General features: G+C 47.9%; 1 protein-coding gene across 3 annotated transcripts in view; it reads right to left on the bottom strand.

Moving 5' to 3' along the window:
- The window catches only part of LOC115126056 (sodium-dependent phosphate transporter 2-like), a 195,322-nt gene that overhangs the window by 50,569 nt on the left and 127,932 nt on the right, over positions 1 to 16,821 (bottom strand). The window lies entirely within an intron of this gene.

Below are 16,821 nucleotides of genomic sequence, written 5' to 3'. Positions count from 1 at the left end.
TTTTGAATGCTGGCGGTGCTTTCACTCTAGTGGTAGCATGAGACGGAGTCTACAACCCACACAGGTGGCTCAGGTAGTGCAGCTCATCCAGGATGGCACATCAATGTGAGCTGTGGCAAGAAGGTTTGCTGTGTCTGTCAGCGTAGTGTCCACAGCATGGAGACGCTAGCAGGAGACAGGCCAGTACATCAGGAGACGTGGAGGAGGCCGTAGGAGGGAAACTTCCCAGCAGCAGGACCGCTACCTCCGCCTTTGTGCAAGGAGGAGCAGGAGGAGCACTGCCAGAGCCCTAAAAAATTACCTCCAGCAGGCCACAATTGTGCATGTGTCTGCCAGGTGAGAAACACGGTCAGAAACAGACTCCATGAGGGTGGTATGAAGGCCCGACGTCCACAGGTGGGGGATGTGCTTACAGCCCAACACCGTGCAGGACGTTTGGCATTTGCCAGAGAAAACCAAGATTGGCAAATTCGCCACTGGCGCCCTGTGCTCTTCACAGATGAAAGCAGGTTCACATTGAGCACATGTGACAGACGTGACAGAGTCTGGAGACGCCGTGGAGAACGTTCTGCTGCCTGCAACATCCTCCAGCATGACCGGTTTGGCGGTGGGTCAGTCATGGTGTGGGGTGGCATTTCTTTGGGGGGGCGCACAGCCCTCCATGTGCTCGCCAGAGGTAGCCTGACTGCCATTAGTTACCGAGATGAGATCCTCAGACCCCTTGTGAGATCATATGCTGGTGCGGTTGGCCCTGGGTTCCTCCTAATGCAAGACAATGCTAGACCTCATGTGGCTGGAGTGTGTCAGCAGTTCCTGCAAGAGGAAGGCATTGATGCTATGGACTGGCCCGCCCGTTCCCCAGACCTGGATCCAATTAAGCACATCTGGGACATCATGTCTCGCTCCATCACAGACTGTCCACAGACTGTCCAGGAGTTGGCGGATGCATTAGTCCAGGTCTGGGAGGAGATCCCTCAGGAGACCGCCACCTCATTTGGAGCACGCCCAGGCGTTGTAGGGAGGTCATACAGGCACGTGGAGGACACACACACTACTGAGCCTCATTTTGACATGTTTTAAGGACATTACATCAAAGTTGGATCAGCCTGTAGTGTGGTTTTCCACTTTAATTTTGAGTGTGACTCCAAATCCAGACCTCCATGGGTGGATAAATTTGATTTCCATTGATCATTTTTGTGCGATTTTGTTGTCAGCACATTCAACTATGTAAAGAAAAAAGTAGTTAATAAGAATATTTCATTCATTCAGATCTAGGATGTGTTATTTTAGTGTTCCCTTTATAAAGTACCAGTCAAACGTTTTCCATTATTTTTACTATTTTCTACATGGTTGAATAATGGTGAAGACATCAAAACTACGAAATAACACATACGGGAATCATGTAGTAACCAAAAAAGTGTTAAACAATTAAAAAAAGTAGCCACCCTTTACCTTGACAACAGCTTTGCAAACTCTTGGCATTCTCTCAACCAGCTTCATGAGGTAGTCACCTGGAATGCATTTCAATTAACAGATTAACAGTACCTTGTTAATTTGTGAAATGTCTTTCCTTCTTAATGCGTTTGAGTCAATCAGTTGTGTTGAGACAAGGTAGGAGTTAAATTAAACGGCCTGCTACATGGGCCCAGAAGATATGACTGGTTGATGTGGATAGAAAACACTCTAAAGTTTCCAAAACGGTTAAAAGTGTGTCTGCGAGTATAACAGAACTGATTTAGAAGGCGAAAACCTGAGAAAAATGCATTCAGGAAGTAGTTTTTTGTTTTTTTTGTAGTTTTCTATATCCATTTCAGTATCCATTGATTTAGGATTCCATTTGCAGTTCCTATGCCTTCCACTAGATGTCAACAGTCTTTAGAAATCATTTCAGGCTTGTATTCTTATAAATGAGGGAGTAAGACCAGTCTGAACGAGTGGACCCTAACGTGTCGCAGAGCTTTTTCATGCGCATGTGCATTTCTTTTTTACCTTTTATACTGATGTCCGGTTGAAATATTATAGATCATTTAGGCTAAAAAACAACCAAAACAACCTGAGGATTGAATATAAACATCGTTTGACATGTTTCTATGAACTTTACGGATACAATTTGGATTTTTTTTGTCAGATTGTTTTGACCGAGTTTGAGCCTGTGGATTACTGAAGAAAACGCACTAACAAAACGGAGGTTTTTGGATATAAAGAGACTTCATCGAACAAAAGGAACATTTACTGACTAAATGAATGTCTTCTGATTGCCACCATATGAAGATCACCAAAGGTAAGGGATTAATTTTATCTCTATTTCTGAGTTTTGTAACGCTTCTGCTTGGCTGGTTACTGTTTGTAATAATTTGTCAACTGGGCTATGTTCTGGGCTAGGTATGTTCTGGGCTAGGTATGTTCTGGGCTAGGTATGTTCTGGGCTAGGTATGTTCTGGCCTAGGTATGTTCTGGCCTAGGTATGTTCTGGCCTAGGTATGTTCTGGCCTAGGTATGTTCTGGGCTAGGTATGCTTTCGCCGAAAAAGCATTTTATAAATATGACACTGTGGTTGGTTTAACAAGAAGTTAATCTTTAAACCTATGTCAAATATGTTTTGTTTTCTGAATTTTTACAATGAGCATTTCTGTAATTGAATTTGGCGCTCTGCAATCTCACTGGATGTGAACAAATACGGAAGATGGTATTTTACCAAATAAGGTAATTAATAAAAATAATTAACAGGTGTGCCTAGTTAAAAAAGTTAATTTGTGGAATTGCATTCCGTCTTAATGTGTTTGAGCCAGTCAGTTGTGTTGTGACAAGGTAGGGTTGGTATACAGAAGATAGCCCTATTTGGTAAAAGATCAGGTCCATATTATGCCAAGAACAGCTCAAATAAGCAAAAATAAATGACAGTCCATCAAGACATGAAGGTAAGTCACAAGGGGAAATTTTAAGAACTTTGAAAGTTTCTTCAAGTGCACTCGCAAAATCCCATCAAGTGTTATGATGAAACTGGCTCTCGTGAGGACCGCCACAAGAAAGGACGACCCAGAGTTACCTCTGCCGCAGAGGATAAGTTCATTAGAGTTAACTGGTTCTCATCAGGACCGCCATAGGAAAGGAAGACCCAGAGTTACCTCTGCTGCAGAGGATAAGTTCATTAGAATTACCAGCCTCAGAAATTGCAGCCCAAATAAATGCTTCACAGAGTTCAACTAACAGACACATCTCAACATCCACTGTTCAGAGAAGACTGTGTGAATCAGGCCTTCATGGTCGAATTGCTGCAAAGAAACCACTACTAAAGGACACCAATAAGAAGAACAGACTTGCGTGGGCCAAGAAACACGAGAAATGGACATTAGACCGGTTGAAATCTGTCCTTCGGTCTGAAGAGTCCAAATTAGAGATGTTTGGTTCCAACCGCCTTGTCTTTGCGAGATACAGAGTAGGTGAACAAATTATCTCTGCATGTGTGGTTCCCACCGTGAAGCATGGAGGAGGAGGTGAGATGCACACTTAACCAGCATGGCTACCACAGCATTCTGCAGCGATACACCATCCCACCTGGTTTGCGCTTAGTGGGACTATGGTTTGTTTTTCAACAGGACAATGACCCAACACACCTCCAGGCTGTGTAAGAGCTATTTGACAAAGAGGGAGAGGGATGGAGTGCTGCATCAGATGACCTGGCCTCCACAATACCCAACCTCAACCCAAATGAGATGGTTTGGGGTGAGTTGGACCGCAGAGTGAAGGAAAAGCAGTCAACACAGTGCTCAGCATATGTGGGAACTCCTTCAAGACTGTTGGAAAAGTATTCCAGGTGAAGCTGGTTGAGAGAATGCCAAGAGTGAACAAAGCTGTCATCAAGGGAAAGAATATCAAATATAAAAATATACTTTGATTTGTTTAATACTTTTTTGGTTACTACATGATTCCATATGTGTTATTTCATAGTTTCGACGTCTTCACTATTATTCTACAATGTAGAAAATAGTACAAATAAAGAAAAAGTAGGTGTGTCCGAACTTGTTACTGGTACTCTATATATGGAGTCAATCACCACCTTCCGGAGACACCTGAAACCCCACCTCTTTAAGGAATACCTAGGATAGGATAAAGTAATCCTTCTCACCCCCCCCTTAAAAGATTTAGATGCACTATTGTAAAGTGGCTGCTCCACTGGATGTCATAAGGTGAATGCACCAATTTGTAAGTCGCTCTGGATAAGAGCGTCTGCTAAATGACTTAAATGTAAATGTAAATATGGGAAGCAGGCAAATGCCGTTCACTGAGCTGTAAAGACAGACTGACAGGGGTGAGACAATTCATTTTAATGTATCTTCATGTTATTTTGTTGTTGTTTGCAGGTGCACTATCCCTCTGACCCTATGTAGCCAGGTCCCATCTACTATCCTTCTGACCCTATGTAGCCAGGTCCCATCTACTATCCTTCTGACCCAGGTCCCATCTACTATCCTCCTGACCCTATGTAGCCAGGTCCATCTACTATCCTTCTGACCCTATGTAGCCAGGTCCATCTACTATCCTTCTGACCCTATGTAGCCAGGTCCATCTACTATCCTTCTGACCCTATGTAGCCAGGTCCATCTACTATCCTTCTGACCCAGGTCCATCTACTATCCTTCTGACCCAGGTCCATCTACTATCCTTCTGACCCTATGTAGCCAGGTCCCATCTACTATCCTTCTGACCCAGGTCCATCTACTATCCTTCTGACCCAGGTCCCATCTACTATCCTTCTGACCCTATGTAGCCAGGTCCCATCTACTATCCTTCTGACCCAGGTCCCATCTACTATCCTTCTGACCCTATGTAGCCAGGTCCATCTACTATCCTTCTGACCCTATGTAGCCAGGTCCCATCTACTATCCTTCTGACCCTATGTAGCCAGGTCCCATCTACTATCCTTCTGACCCTATGTAGCCAGGTCCCATCTACTATCTTTCTGACCCAGGTCCATCTACTATCCTTCTGACCCTGTGTAGCCAGGTCCATCTACTATCCTTCTGACACTATGTACCCAGGTCCATCTACTATCCTTCTGACACTATGTACCCAGGTCCATCTACTATCCTTCTGACCCTATGTAGCCAGGTCCATCTACTATCCTTCTGACCCAGGTCCCATCTACTATCATTCTGACCCTATGTAGCCAGGTCCCATCTACTATCCTTCTGACCCAGGTCCCATCTACTATCCTTCTGACCCTATGTAGCCAGGTCCATCTACTATCCTTCTGACCCAGGTCCCATCTACTATCCTTCTGACCCAGGTCCCATCTACTATCCTTCTGACCCTATGTAGCCAGGCCCATCTACTATCCTTCTGACCCAGGTCCATCTACTATCCTTCTGACCCTATGTAGCCAGGTCCATCTACTATCCTTCTGACCCTATGTAGCCAGGTCCATCTACTATCCTTCTGACCCTATGTAGCCAGGTCCATCTACTATCCTTCTGACCCTATGTAGCCAGGTCCATCTACTATCCTTCTGACCCTATGTAGCCAGGTCCATCTACTATCCTTCTGACCCTATGTAGCCAGGTCCATCTACTATCCTTCTGACACTATGTACCCAGGTCCATCTACTATCCTTCTGACCCTATGTAGCCAGGTCCCATCTACTATCCTTCTGACCCTATGTAGCCAGGTCCATCTACTATCCTTCTGACCCTATGTAGCCAGGTCCCATCTACTATCCTTCTGACCCTATGTAGCCAGGTCCCATCTACTATCCTTCTGACCCTATGTAGCCAGGTCCCATCTACTATCCTTCTGACCCAGGTCCATCTACTATCCTTCTGACCCTATGTAGCCAGGTCCATCTACTGTCCTTCTGACCCTATGTAGCCAAGTCCATCTACTATCCTTCTGACCCTATGTAGCCAGGTCCATCTACTATCCTTCTGACCCTATGTAGCCAGGTCCATCTACTATTCTTCTGACCCTATGTAGCCAGGTCCATCTACTATCCTTCTGACCCTATGTAGCCAGGTCCCATCTACTATCCTCCTGACCCTATGTAGCGAGGTCCATCTACTATCCTTCTGACCCTATGTAGCCAGGTCCATCTACTATCCTTCTGACCCAGGTCCATCTACTATCCTTCTGACCCTATATAGCCAGGTCCATCTACTATCCTTCTGACCCTATGTAGCCAGGTCTCATCTACTATCCTTCTGACCCAGGTCCCATCTACTATCCTTCTGACCCTATGTAGCCAGGTCCCATCTACTATCCTTCTGACCCTATGCAGCCAGGTCCCATCTACTATCCCTCTGACCCTATGTAGCCAGGTCCCATATACTATCCTTCTGACCCTATGTAGCCAGGTCCATCTACTATCCTTCTGACCCTATGTAGCCAGGTCCATCTACTATCCTTCTGACCCAGGTCCATCTACTATCCTTCTGACCCTATATAGCCAGGTCCATCTACTATCCTTCTGACCCTATGTAGCCAGGTCTCATCTACTATCCTTCTGACCCAGGTCCCATCTACTATCCTTCTGACCCTATGTAGCCAGGTCCCATCTACTATCCTTCTGACCCTATGCAGCCAGGTCCCATCTACTATCCCTCTGACCCTATGTAGCCAGGTCCCATATACTATCCTTCTGACCCTATGTAGCCAGGTCCATCTACTATCCTTCTGACCCTATGTAGCCAGGTCCATCTACTATCCTTCTGACCCTATGTAGCCAGGTCCATCTACTATCCTTCTGACCCTATGTAGCCAGGTCCATCTACTATCCTTCTGACCCTATGTAGCCAGGTCCATCTACTATCCTTCTGACCCTATGTAGCCAGGTCCATCTACTATCCTTCTGACCCTATGTAGCCAGGTCCCATCTACTATCCTTCTGACCCAGGTCCAACTACTATCCTTCTGACCCTATGTAGCCAGGTCCCATCTACTATCATTCTGACCCTATGTAGCCAGGTCCCATCTACTATCCTTCTGACCCTATGTAGCCAGGTCCCATCTACTATCCTTCTGACCCAGGTCCCATCTACTATCCTTCTGACCCTATGTAGCCAGGTCCATCTACTATCCTTCTGACCCAGGTCCATCTACTATCCTTCTGACCCTATGTAGCCAGGTCCCATCTACTATCATTCTGACCCTATGTAGCCAGGTCCATCTACTATCCTTCTGACCCAGGTCCATCTACTATCCTTCTGACCCTATGTAGCCAGGTCCATCTACTATCCTTCTGACCCAGGTCCCATCTACTATCCTTCTGACCCAGGTCCCATCTACTATCCTTCTGACCCAGGTCCATCTACTATCCTTCTGACCCTATGTAGCCAGGTCCATCTACTATCCTTCTGACCCTATGTACCCAGGTCCATCTACTATCCTTCTGACCCTATGTAGCCAGGTCCATCTACTATCCTTCTGACCCTATGTAGCCAGGTCCATCTACTATCCTTCTGACCCTATGTAGCCAGGTCCCATCTACTATCCTTCTGACCCTATGTAGCCAGGTCCATCTACTATCCTTCTGACCCTATGTAGCCAGGTCCATCTACTATCCTTCTGACCCTATGTAGCCAGGTCCCATATACTATCCTTCTGACCCTATGTAGCCAGGTCCATCTACTATCCTTCTGACCCTATGTACCCAGGTCCATCTACTATCCTTCTGACCCTATGTAGCCAGGTCCATCTACTATCCTTCTGACCCTATGTAGCCAGGTCCCATCTACTATCCTTCTGACCCAGGTCCATCTACTATCCTTCTGACCCTATGTAGCCAGGTCCCATCTACTATCATTCTGACCCTATGTAGCCAGGTCCCATCTACTATCCTTCTGACCCTATGTAGCCAGGTCCCATCTACTATCCTTCTGACCCAGGTCCCATCTACTATCCTTCTGACCCTATGTAGCCAGGTCCATCTACTATCCTTCTGACCCAGGTCCATCTACTATCCTTCTGACCCTATGTAGCCAGGTCCCATCTACTATCATTCTGACCCTATGTAGCCAGGTCCCATCTACTATCCTTCTGACCCAGGTCCCATCTACTATCCTTCTGACCCTATGTAGCCAGGTCCATCTACTATCCTTCTGACCCAGGTCCATCTACTATCCTTCTGACCCTATGTAGCCAGGTCCATCTACTATCCTTCTGACCCAGGTCCCATCTACTATCCTTCTGACCCAGGTCCCATCTACTATCCTTCTGACCCAGGTCCCATCTACTATCCTTCTGACCCAGGTCCCATCTACTATCCTTCTGACCCTATGTACCCAGGTCCCATCTACTATCCTTCTGACCCTATGTAGCCAGGTCCCATCTACTATCCATCTGACCCTATGTAGCCAGGTCCCATCTACTATCCTTCTGACCCTATGTAGCCAGGTCCCATCTACTATCCTTCTGACCCAGGTCCCATCTACTATCCTTCTGACCCTATGTAGCCAGGTCCATCTACTATCCTTCTGACCCTATGTAGCCAGGTCTCATCTACTATCCTTCTGACCCAGGTCCCATCTACTATCCTTCTGACCCTATGTAGCCAGGTCCCATCTACTATCCTTCTGACCCTATGCAGCCAGGTCCCATCTACTATCCCTCTGACCCTATGTAGCCAGGTCCCATCTACTATCCTTCTGACCCAGGTCCATCTACTATCATTCTGACCCTATGTAGCCAGGTCCCATCTACTATCCTTCTGACCCTATGTAGCCAGGTCCCATCTACTATCCTTCTGACCCAGGTCCCATCTACTATCCTTCTGACCCTATGTAGCCAGGTCCATCTACTATCCTTCTGACCCAGGTCCATCTACTATCCTTCTGACCCTATGTAGCCAGGTCCCATCTACTATCATTCTGACCCTATGTAGCCAGGTCCATCTACTATCCTTCTGACCCAGGTCCATCTACTATCCTTCTGACCCTATGTAGCCAGGTCCATCTACTATCCTTCTGACCCAGGTCCCATCTACTATCCTTCTGACCCAGGTCCATCTACTATCCTTCTGACCCTATGTAGCCAGGTCCATCTACTATCCTTCTGACCCTATGTACCCAGGTCCATCTACTATCCTTCTGACCCTATGTAGCCAGGTCCATCTACTATCCTTCTGACCCTATGTAGCCAGGTCCATCTACTATCCTTCTGACCCTATGTAGCCAGGTCCATCTACTATCCATCTGACCCTATGTAGCCAGGTCCCATCTACTATCCTTCTGACCCTATGTAGCCAGGTCCCATCTACTATCCTTCTGACCCAGGTCCATCTACTATCCTTCTGACCCTATGTAGCCAGGTCCATCTACTATCCTTCTGACCCTATGTACCCAGGTCCATCTACTATCCTTCTGACCCTATGTAGCCAGGTCCATCTACTATCCTTCTGACCCAGGTCCATCTACTATCCTTCTGACCCTAAGTAGCCAGGTCCCATCTACTATCATTCTGACCCTATGTAGCCAGGTCCATCTACTATCCTTCTGACCCAGGTCCATCTACTATCCTTCTGACCCTATGTACCCAGGTCCATCTACTATCCTTCTGACCCTATGTAGCCAGGTCCATCTACTATCCTTCTGACCCTATGTAGCCAGGTCCCATCTACTATCCCTCTGACCCTATGTAGCCAGGTCCCATATACTATCCTTCTGACCCTATGTAGCCAGGTCCATCTACTATCCTTCTGACCCTATGTAGCCAGGTCCATCTACTATCCTTCTGACCCTATGTAGCCAGGTCCATCTACTATCCTTCTGACCCTATGTAGCCAGGTCCATCTACTATCCTTCTGACCCTATGTAGCCAGGTCCATCTACTATCCTTCTGACCCTATGTAGCCAGGTCCCATCTACTATCCTTCTGACCCAGGTCCATCTACTATCCTTCTGACCCTATGTAGCCAGGTCCCATCTACTATCATTCTGACCCTATGTAGCCAGGTCCCATCTACTATCCTTCTGACCCTATGTAGCCAGGTCCCATCTACTATCCTTCTGACCCAGGTCCCATCTACTATCCTTCTGACCCTATGTAGCCAGGTCCATCTACTATCCTTCTGACCCAGGTCCATCTACTATCCTTCTGACCCTATGTAGCCAGGTCCCATCTACTATCATTCTGACCCTATGTAGCCAGGTCCCATCTACTATCCTTCTGACCCTATGTAGCCAGGTCCATCTACTATCCATCTGACCCTATGTAGCCAGGTCCCATCTACTATCCTTCTGACCCTATGTAGCCAGGTCCCATCTACTATCCTTCTGACCCTATGTAGCCAGGTCTCATCTACTATCCCTCTGACCCTATGTAGCCAGGTCCATCTACTATCCTTCTGACCCTATGTAGCCAGGTCCCATCTACTATCCTTCTGACCCAGGTCCATCTACTATCCTTCTGACCCTATGTAGCCAGGTCCCATCTACTATCATTCTGACCCTATGTAGCCAGGTCCCATCTACTATCCTTCTGACCCTATGTAGCCAGGTCCCATCTACTATCCTTCTGACCCAGGTCCCATCTACTATCCTTCTGACCCTATGTAGCCAGGTCCATCTACTATCCTTCTGACCCAGGTCCATCTACTATCCTTCTGACCCTATGTAGCCAGGTCCATCTACTATCCTTCTGACCCTATGTAGCCAGGTCCCTCTACTATCCTTCTGACCCTATGTAGCCAGGTCCCATCTACTATCCTTCTGACCCAGGTCCCATCTACTATCCTTCTGACCCAGGTCCCATCTACTATCCTTCTGACCCTATGTAGCCAGGTCCCATCTACTATCCTTCTGACCCAGGTCCCATCTACTATCCTTCTGACCCTATGTAGCCAGGTCCCATCTACTATCCTTCTGACCCTATGTAGCCAGGTCCCATCTACTATCCTTCTGACCCTATGTAGCCAGGTCCCATCTACTATCCTTCTGACCCAGGTCCCATCTACTATCCTTCTGACCCTATGTAGCCAGGTCCATCTACTATCCTTCTGACCCAGGTCCCATCTACTATCCTTCTGACCCTATGTAGCCAGGTCCATCTACTATCCTTCTGACCCAGGTCCCATCTACTATCCTTCTGACCCAGGTCCCATCTACTATCCTTCTGACCCAGGTCCCATCTACTATCCTTCTGACCCTATGTAGCCAGGTCCATCTACTATCCTTCTGACCCTATGTAGCCAGGTCCCATCTACTATCCTTCTGACCCTATGCAGCCAGGTCCCATCTACTATCCCTCTGACCCTATGTAGCCAGGTCCCATCTACTATCCTTCTGACCCTATGTAGCCAGGTCCATCTACTATACTTCTGACCCTATGTAGCCAGGTCCCATCTACTATCCTTCTGACCCTATGTACCCAGGTCCATCTACTATCCTTCTGACCCTATGTAGCCAGGTCCCATCTACTATCCTTCTGACCCTATGTAGCCAGGTCCATCTACTATCCTTCTGACCCTATGTAGCCAGGTCCCATCTACTATCCTTCTGACCCTATGTAGCCAGGTCCCATCTACTATCCTTCTGACCCTATGTAGCCAGGTCCCATCTACTATCCTTCTGACCCTATGTACCCAGGTCCATCTACTATCCTTCTGACCCAGGTCCATCTACTATCCTTCTGACCCTATGTAGCCAGGTCCCATCTACTATCCTTCTGACCCTATGTAGCCAGGTCCATCTACTATCCTTCTGACCCAGGTCCCATCTACTATCCTTCTGACCCAGGTCCCATCTACTATCCTTCTGACCCTATGTAGCCAGGTCCCATCTACTATCCTTCTGACCCTATGTACCCAGGTCCATCTACTATCCTTCTGACCCTATGTAGCCAGGTCCCATCTACTATCCTTCTGACCCTATTTAGCCAGGTCCATCTACTATCCTTCTGACCCTATGTAGCCAGGTCCCATCTACTATCCTTCTGACCCTATGTAGCCAGGTCCCATCTACTATCCTTCTGACCCTATGTAGCCAGGTCCCATCTACTATCCTTCTGACCCTATGTAGCCAGGTCCCATCTACTATCCTTCTGACCCTATGTACCCAGGTCCATCTACTATCCTTCTGACCCAGGTCCATCTACTATCCTTCTGACCCTATGTAGCCAGGTCCCATCTACTATCCTTCTGACCCTATGTAGCCAGGTCCATCTACTATCCTTCTGACCCAGGTCCCATCTACTATCCTTCTGACCCAGGTCCATCTACTATCCTTCTGACCCTATGTAGCCAGGTCCCATCTACTATCCTTCTGACCCTATGTAGCCAGGTCCATCTACTATCCTTCTGACCCAGGTCCCATCTACTATCCTTCTGACCCAGGTCCCATCTACTATCCTTCTGACCCTATGTAGCCAGGTCCCATCTACTATCCTTCTGACCCAGGTCCCATCTACTATCCTTCTGACCCAGGTCCATCTACTATCCTTCTGACCCTATGTAGCCAGGTCCATCTACTATCCTTCTGACCCTACGTACCCAGGTCCATCTACTATCCTTCTGACCCTATGTAGCCAGGTCCATCTACTATCCTTCTGACCCTATGTAGCCAGGTCCATCTACTATCCTTCTGACCCTATGTAGCCAGGTCCATCTACTATCCATCTGACCCTATGTAGCCAGGTCCCATCTACTATCCTTCTGACCCTATGTAGCCAGGTCCCATCTACTATCCTTCTGACCCAGGTCCATCTACTATCCTTCTGACCCTATGTAGCCAGGTCCATCTACTATCCTTCTGACCCTATGTACCCAGGTCCATCTACTATCCTTCTGACCCTATGTAGCCAGGTCCATCTACTATCCTTCTGACCCAGGTCCATCTACTATCCTTCTGACCCTAAGTAGCCAGGTCCCATCTACTATCATTCTGACCCTATGTAGCCAGGTCCATCTACTATCCTTCTGACCCTATGTACCCAGGTCCATCTACTATCCTTCTGACCCTATGTAGCCAGGTCCATCTACTATCCTTCTGACCCTATGTAGCCAGGTCCCATCTACTATCCCTCTGACCCTATGTAGCCAGGTCCCATATACTATCCTTCTGACCCTATGTAGCCAGGTCCATCTACTATCCTTCTGACCCTATGTAGCCAGGTCCATCTACTATCCTTCTGACCCTATGTAGCCAGGTCCATCTACTATCCTTCTGACCCTATGTAGCCAGGTCCATCTACTATCCTTCTGACCCTATGTAGCCAGGTCCATCTACTATCCTTCTGACCCTATGTAGCCAGGTCCCATCTACTATCCTTCTGACCCAGGTCCATCTACTATCCTTCTGACCCTATGTAGCCAGGTCCCATCTACTATCATTCTGACCCTATGTAGCCAGGTCCCATCTACTATCCTTCTGACCCTATGTAGCCAGGTCCCATCTACTATCCTTCTGACCCAGGTCCCATCTACTATCCTTCTGACCCTATGTAGCCAGGTCCATCTACTATCCTTCTGACCCAGGTCCATCTACTATCCTTCTGACCCTATGTAGCCAGGTCCCATCTACTATCATTCTGACCCTATGTAGCCAGGTCCCATCTACTATCCTTCTGACCCTATGTAGCCAGGTCCATCTACTATCCATCTGACCCTATGTAGCCAGGTCCCATCTACTATCCTTCTGACCCTATGTAGCCAGGTCCCATCTACTATCCTTCTGACCCTATGTAGCCAGGTCTCAACTACTATCCCTCTGACCCTATGTAGCCAGGTCCATCTACTATCCTTCTGACCCTATGTAGCCAGGTCCCATCTACTATCCTTCTGACCCAGGTCCATCTACTATCCTTCTGACCCTATGTAGCCAGGTCCCATCTACTATCATTCTGACCCTATGTAGCCAGGTCCCATCTACTATCCTTCTGACCCTATGTAGCCAGGTCCCATCTACTATCCTTCTGACCCAGGTCCCATCTACTATCCTTCTGACCCTATGTAGCCAGGTCCATCTACTATCCTTCTGACCCAGGTCCATCTACTATCCTTCTGACCCTATGTAGCCAGGTCCATCTACTATCCTTCTGACCCTATGTAGCCAGGTCCCTCTACTATCCTTCTGACCCTATGTAGCCAGGTCCCATCTACTATCCTTCTGACCCAGGTCCCATCTACTATCCTTCTGACCCAGGTCCCATCTACTATCCTTCTGACCCTATGTAGCCAGGTCCCATCTACTATCCTTCTGACCCAGGTCCCATCTACTATCCTTCTGACCCTATGTAGCCAGGTCCCATCTACTATCCTTCTGACCCTATGTAGCCAGGTCCCATCTACTATCCTTCTGACCCTATGTAGCCAGGTCCCATCTACTATCCTTCTGACCCAGGTCCCATCTACTATCCTTCTGACCCTATGTAGCCAGGTCCATCTACTATCCTTCTGACCCAGGTCCCATCTACTATCCTTCTGACCCTATGTAGCCAGGTCCATCTACTATCCTTCTGACCCAGGTCCCATCTACTATCCTTCTGACCCAGGTCCCATCTACTATCCTTCTGACCCAGGTCCCATCTACTATCCTTCTGACCCTATGTAGCCAGGTCCATCTACTATCCTTCTGACCCTATGTAGCCAGGTCCCATCTACTATCCTTCTGACCCTATGCAGCCAGGTCCCATCTACTATCCCTCTGACCCTATGTAGCCAGGTCCCATCTACTATCCTTCTGACCCTATGTAGCCAGGTCCATCTACTATACTTCTGACCCTATGTAGCCAGGTCCCATCTACTATCCTTCTGACCCTATGTACCCAGGTCCATCTACTATCCTTCTGACCCTATGTAGCCAGGTCCCATCTACTATCCTTCTGACCCTATGTAGCCAGGTCCATCTACTATCCTTCTGACCCTATGTAGCCAGGTCCCATCTACTATCCTTCTGACCCTATGTAGCCAGGTCCCATCTACTATCCTTCTGACCCTATGTAGCCAGGTCCCATCTACTATCCTTCTGACCCTATGTACCCAGGTCCATCTACTATCCTTCTGACCCAGGTCCATCTACTATCCTTCTGACCCTATGTAGCCAGGTCCCATCTACTATCCTTCTGACCCTATGTAGCCAGGTCCATCTACTATCCTTCTGACCCAGGTCCCATCTACTATCCTTCTGACCCAGGTCCCATCTACTATCCTTCTGACCCTATGTAGCCAGGTCCCATCTACTATCCTTCTGACCCTATGTACCCAGGTCCATCTACTATCCTTCTGACCCTATGTAGCCAGGTCCCATCTACTATCCTTCTGACCCTATTTAGCCAGGTCCATCTACTATCCTTCTGACCCTATGTAGCCAGGTCCCATCTACTATCCTTCTGACCCTATGTAGCCAGGTCCCATCTACTATCCTTCTGACCCTATGTAGCCAGGTCCCATCTACTATCCTTCTGACCCTATGTAGCCAGGTCCCATCTACTATCCTTCTGACCCTATGTACCCAGGTCCATCTACTATCCTTCTGACCCAGGTCCATCTACTATCCTTCTGACCCTATGTAGCCAGGTCCCATCTACTATCCTTCTGACCCTATGTAGCCAGGTCCATCTACTATCCTTCTGACCCAGGTCCCATCTACTATCCTTCTGACCCAGGTCCATCTACTATCCTTCTGACCCTATGTAGCCAGGTCCCATCTACTATCCTTCTGACCCTATGTAGCCAGGTCCATCTACTATCCTTCTGACCCAGGTCCCATCTACTATCCTTCTGACCCAGGTCCCATCTACTATCCTTCTGACCCTATGTAGCCAGGTCCCATCTACTATCCTTCTGACCCAGGTCCCATCTACTATCCTTCTGACCCTATGTAGCCAGGTCCCATCTACTATCCATCTGACCCTATGTAGCCAGGTCCCATCTACTATCCTTCTGACCCTATGTAGCCAGGTCCCATCTACTATCCTTCTGACCCAGGTCCCATCTACTATCCTTCTGACCCTATGTAGCCAGGTCCATCTACTATCCTTCTGACCCTATGTAGCCAGGTCCCATCTACTATCCTTCTGACCCTATGCAGCCAGGTCCCATCTACTATCCCTCTGACCCTATGTAGCCAGGTCCCATCTACTATCCTTCTGACCCAGGTCCATCTACTATCATTCTGACCCTATGTAGCCAGGTCCCATCTACTATCCTTCTGACCCTATGTAGCCAGGTCCCATCTACTATCCTTCTGACCCAGGTCCCATCTACTATCCTTCTGACCCTATGTAGCCAGGTCCATCTACTATCCTTCTGACCCAGGTCCATCTACTATCCTTCTGACCCTATGTAGCCAGGTCCCATCTACTATCATTCTGACCCTATGTAGCCAGGTCCATCTACTATCCTTCTGACCCAGGTCCATCTACTATCCTTCTGACCCTATGTAGCCAGGTCCATCTACTATCCTTCTGACCCAGGTCCCATCTACTATCCTTCTGACCCAGGTCCCATCTACTATCCTTCTGACCCAGGTCCATCTACTATCCTTCTGACCCTATGTAGCCAGGTCCATCTACTATCCTTCTGACCCTATGTACCCAGGTCCATCTACTATCCTTCTGACCCTATGTAGCCAGGTCCATCTACTATCCTTCTGACCCTATGTAGCCAGGTCCATCTACTATCCTTCTGACCCTATGTAGCCAGGTCCATCTACTATCCATCTGACCCTATGTAGCCAGGTCCCATCTACTATCCTTCTGACCCTATGTAGCCAGGTCCCATCTACTATCCTTCTGACCCAGGTCCATCTACTATCCTTCTGACCCTATGTAGCCAGGTCCATCTACTATCCTTCTGACCCTATGTACCCAGGTCCATCTACTATCCTTCTGACCCTA

This window comes from Oncorhynchus nerka, linkage group LG27 (genome assembly GCF_034236695.1).
Source record: "Oncorhynchus nerka isolate Pitt River linkage group LG27, Oner_Uvic_2.0, whole genome shotgun sequence".
Taxonomy (NCBI): domain Eukaryota; kingdom Metazoa; phylum Chordata; class Actinopteri; order Salmoniformes; family Salmonidae; genus Oncorhynchus; species Oncorhynchus nerka.
Note: the sequence above shows the minus strand (reverse complement) of the source record. Positions and strands in the feature narration are given on the sequence as shown.